Below are 5,195 nucleotides of genomic sequence, written 5' to 3'. Positions count from 1 at the left end.
ACTCATCATTTTACTGTAATGTAATTACATTAAATAGCACCAGTCATGTCGGTGCAAAGACTGGGGCAGCCTCTAATTATCCACTGTATCCAGACACCTCAGCCTGGATCAGGAATAATTGGTGTAATGTGGTTTTGCATTTCAGGGTTGGCCTCCGTATTCCTCAGAAAATCTTTTCTTGCTTTCTGAACCTCCCTTGTGCATGTGATTCAGCTGTGTTTGTGACCTGGAAGCTGATGAGAGGTTAACATCCCCAATCTAGGTGTGTCTTAGTATTTCCCTGAGCAAGAAAGGAATTGAGAGGAAAGCATCTCTTATAGTTGGTGAGCCCTCTGAGGACCAAGACTGTCTGTCTGTCTTTCTCTCTTTCTTTCTTTCCTTCCTTCTCTCTTTCTTTCTTTCTCTTTCTTTCTTTCTTTCTTTTTCTTTTCTTTCTTTCTTTCTCTTTCTTTTTCTTTCTTTCTTTTGTCTCTCTCTCTCCTTCTTTCCTTCCTTCCTTCTTTCCCTCCCTCTTTCTTTCTTTCTTTCTTGCTTGCTTGTTTGCTTGCTTGCTTTTTCTTTCTTGAGACAGGGTCTTACTCTGTCACCCAGGCTGGAGTGCAGTGGCACAATCTCAGCTCATTTTAACCTCTGCCTCCCAGGTTCAAGTGATCCTCCAGCCTCAGCCTCCCAAGTAGCTTGGACTACAGGCATGCACCACTATGCTTGGCTAATTTTTGTATTTGTTTAGTAAAGACGGGGTTTCACCATGTTGGCCAGGCTGGTCTCAACTCCCAATCTCATGTGATCCACCTGCCTCAACCTCCCAAAGTTTTGGGATTACAGGCGTGAGCCACTGAGCCCAGCCTAGTTTGATTACTTTTCAAAAATTCTTTTTTTCCCCCTGCAAATCCCATTCTTTTCAATCTAAATCCCATTCTTTTCAACATTGGGAGGGTGCCTTCAAGGATTAGTTTTTGTGGGTGTCTATGTTGGAGATTATACATTTAGTTTTTTGAAAGCCAATCACTTGTGAAGTTGATCTCAATGAACATCCTTGGGGAAAACCTACATCTTAGAAGGACAAAGGGAGGTGCAATGAGGTGAAGAGGCTCAAAGGTATGAGAAAGCAAAAAAAAAAAGGTCTCATTTTTCTTCTTTCTTTGATGCTTGGATTTGGCAGTGATCTGATTTAAACATTAGGGGAGAGCAGCAGATGGTGTGATTTATATTCACATATAAAATGCTTTCACAAGTGATTTGAAGGCCCTGGTGGATTTTAAACATTGTAATAGCTGTGATTATTTTGTTGTATTTTATAGACACATTGTGTTTTGGTCATTCCTGATTGATTTCTTCTCAATTCTAAAAGCAGCAGTGGTAAGGATAGGCATCTCCCATTTAAGAGACAGGGAAAACAGGATGGAGGAGATGATTAAAAAATAGATTTACCCTGGGAGACTTCAGCACAGGTCACTGCATCATGAACTGGGAGTGAACAGAGACCCTGAGAGCCCAGCCTGACGGAATTTAGTTCATTCTCAACAGAAAACAGATACGATTACAGTGGAGGTCAATAATCGAGTTGCACCAGCTGCGGGATTTGTAGCTTCCTGCTGACTGATGGGCCTCACCTTTCCAGACGAATTTTCTTTGCTTATATTAAGTCTCTGCAGAGAGGATTTTATTGCTCTCTGTGGAGTTAGAGAAGTTAGGCTTTTCAGTTTGGACCTTATGATTCTAAGTGAAACAGCAACTGGCCTTCTTAATTAATATCTAGAAGAAAGAGCCATTATTTTGGAGAAATCCTCAAGCTATTTCAAAGAGAGGTAAAATCAGGATACTGTGAGGTGCCTCATCTTCCACAGGGAGAAGCTGAGGAGGATGGCACTGAGCTGGAACCTAGAGGTGAGAGCATTTTAGGAAACTGAGTCATAAACTTGACCCCAGTGGATGTGCTTCTGGCAATGCTGCAGACCCTGGAATAAGCAAATATCTAAATAATGGCATGAAGTTTTCAGAGTTAGCAATCCCTCCTCTATATTTTGATCTTAATTGTTGACTACCTAACTTAAAACATTTTATTGTCTACTTTTATCCCCAATGTGATTAATGCTTATGATAAAATTCAAAAAGTCACAGAGGAGTCATTATCCTGTTTCTCTGTTGCACCGACCTCGACATCTTGCCTGTGTCCCACGTTTCTCCCACATGCCTATGGATTGGTGTGTCCATTTCACGCCGATTCAAGAAATGGAAACTGAACAGCTAGAGAAAACCTTCCCTAGCACTGAAACCAGTGGTGAATTTGGTAAATGCCTTGCAGAATATATGGAAGAAGAACAAGCATTTAAAAGATCTAGAAACACTGATGGTTGAATTATGCGTTGTGTTTCAGAGCAAGAATGCTTGGACAGTGATTGGAAAAGGAGGTAAGAATATTAAGGCTTTCTGTATAGACTACAGAGCCAGGGTTCTAGCCCCAGAGGGCAATGGCCCCAAGTGCATGCTGAGTATCAGTGCTGATATTGAAACAATTGGAGAAATTCTGAAGAAAATCATCCCTACCTTGGAAGAGTACCACCATTATAAAGGAAGCAACTTTGATTGCGAGTTGAGGCTGTTGACTCATCAGAGTCTGGCAGGAGGAATTATTGAGGTCAAAGATGCTAAAATCAAAGAGCTTCAAGAGAACACTCAAACAACAATCAAGCTTTTCCAGGAATGCTGTCCTCATTCCACTGACGGAGTTGTTCTTATTGGAGAAAGACTATGGAGTTGTAGAGTGCATAAAATTATCCTTAATCTTATATCTGAGTCTCCTACAGAGGATGTGCACAGACTTATAATCCCAATTTTCATGATGTAACCTATTACATTACATGATGTAACACCATTATATTATGGTGGTTTTACAATGATGTCTGATGACCACCATGGATGCCTGGTGGGGTTTCCCAGGCAGGGAAGAGGTGGTTTTGACAGAATGTCTACCAGTCAGGGTGGGTGTTCCATGTGGCCATCTGGAAGAGATTATGATGACATGAGTCCTTGTTGAGGACCACCTCCTCCTTCTTTTGGACAAGGTGCCTGGGGTGGTAGCAAAGCTGAGAATCTTCCTCTTTCTCCACTACCACTACAGAGGGTAGGAGACATAAGGGCCTATGACAGAAGAGGAAGACCTGGAGATGGTTACATGGCATGGCTGGCTTCAGTGCTGATGCAACTTGGGACTCTGCAATAGATACATGGAGTGCATCAGAATGGCTGATGGCTTATGAACCACAGAGTGGCTCCAGATATAATTATTCCTATGCAGCGGACAGTGGCTCATATGGTGGACCTATTATTACTACACAAGGAACTATTCCCAAATATTTGGTTGGATCTATTATTGGCAAAGGTGGTCAGTGAATCAAACAAATCCATCATGAGTTGGAGCTTCAACTAAAGTTGATGAGCCTTTAGAAGGAGGTGAAGATCAGATCATTATCATTATAGAAACATAGGACCAGATATAGAATGCACAGTATTTGCTGCAGAACAGTATGAAGCAGTTTTCCGGAAAGTTTTTACTAATGCTAGTGAAGGACTGAAGGAGTCCTGCATCTTTTTTTTTTTTTAATTTGCTTCTGTTTAAAAAGCCATCATGCCTCTGCTTCACAGGTGTTTTGCATTTGAGGTGTAGTGAAACCTTTGCTGTTCACCAGATGTAAGGTTTTAGTTCCTTACAAACAGGGTTGGGAGTGTAGGGAAGGGCTTGCAAAAACTAATGTTGAAATTTTGAAACAGCAGTAGAATGAGCGGATTTTTTTTTGTGTTCATTATTACTGGTTTAAAAAAATGTTCCCCTATGTAATTTTTGTGAACACCTTACTTTGTGGTCACTGTAACATTTGAGGGGTGAGACAGGGAGGAAGAGTAACAGTAGGCCACATGTCCCTGGCATCTGTTCAGAGCAGTGTGCAGAATGTAAGGCTCTTTTGTAAGAAATGTTTTATGACTTTTAAAATAAATTTAGATAAACCTAAAATAGTCACAGAGGATGTAAAATAAAAGTGAAAGACTCCCTTCTTACCCCTCACCCCTCCATCATACCTTTTAAAACTAACAACTGTGAATCGTTTATTGTGTTAACCCTATACGATCATTTTGAATAAAAAATAAGCCTATGTGTGTGCGTGTGTGTATGTGTGTGTGTCTAAATCATATTCTTTATATATTTCTACAGCTTGTTTTTTAAAAACATTAACACTACAGGCCGGGCGCGGTGGCTCACGCCTGTAATCCCAGCACTTTGGGAGGCCTAGGCGGGTGGATCACGAGGTCAGGAGATCGAGACTATCCTGGCTAACACAGTGAAACCCCATCTCTACTAAAAATACAAAAAATTAGCCGAGCGTGGTGGCGGGTGCCTGTAGTCCCAGCTACTTGGGAGGCTGAGGCAGGAGAATGGCGTGAACCCAGGAGGCGGAGCTTGCAGTGAGCCGAGATAGTGCCACTGCAGTCCGGCCTGGGCGAAAGAGTGAGACTCCGCCTCAAAAAAAAAAAGAAAAAAAATTAACACTACATATCAGGCATTGCTCTATATCATTAACTATAGATTTAAATGGTTTATTTTAAAATTATTACAAATTATTACAGTGCATAAATGTACTATTATTTACTTCCGTCCATTATTGATGAACATCTGGGTGGTGGTCAGGATTTTTTTCTTTATTCTTTTAAAATACTGTCGTCATTGCAAACAATGCTACCCTCCACACTTTTTGTGCCAGTTCATCCTAGATACCTGAAGACCAGAGCTGGAAGTATCTTCAGAGGTCAGCAAGTTCAGTTTCCTCTATTTGCAGGTGAGAAAATTGAGGTCAGACAAAGAAGAGAAGTGATTTGCTCAGGATTATATATTCTGTTATGGTTTCACCATGTGTATGATCCTGATCTCTTGACTCCAGAATCCTCTGTGTGTTGGAATTTAAATATAAGTGACTATTGAATATTCCTTGAAATAAGTAGTCTGCAGGCTGGGTTTTCCATTCTTCCATTATGTAGTTTTCTGTTGGGACTGCTGCATATAGATGTGTATTTTGTGCACTGCATAAAAACACTCAGACTAATAAGAGGTGAACGAGGGCTGAAATGGAAAGTTTGCTTCATTTATTAAGCTCTGTATCTGGTCTTGGTGCTACATCTGAGGGACTTTCCCAGACTGGGCA

The 5,195-nt window shown here is 41.0% G+C and overlaps 1 pseudogene; it reads left to right on the top strand.

Moving 5' to 3' along the window:
* The first annotated feature begins 2,232 nt into the window (after nucleotides 1-2,232).
* LOC100987888 (heterogeneous nuclear ribonucleoprotein K-like) lies at nucleotides 2,233-4,776 on the top strand (annotated as a pseudogene).
* Nucleotides 4,777-5,195: the final 419 nt, after the last annotated feature.

This window comes from Pan paniscus, chromosome 9 (genome assembly GCF_029289425.2).
Source record: "Pan paniscus chromosome 9, NHGRI_mPanPan1-v2.0_pri, whole genome shotgun sequence".
NCBI classification, from domain to species: domain Eukaryota; kingdom Metazoa; phylum Chordata; class Mammalia; order Primates; family Hominidae; genus Pan; species Pan paniscus.
The sequence above is the reverse complement of the archived record's forward strand: the minus strand, read 5'-3'. Positions and strand labels throughout refer to the sequence as shown.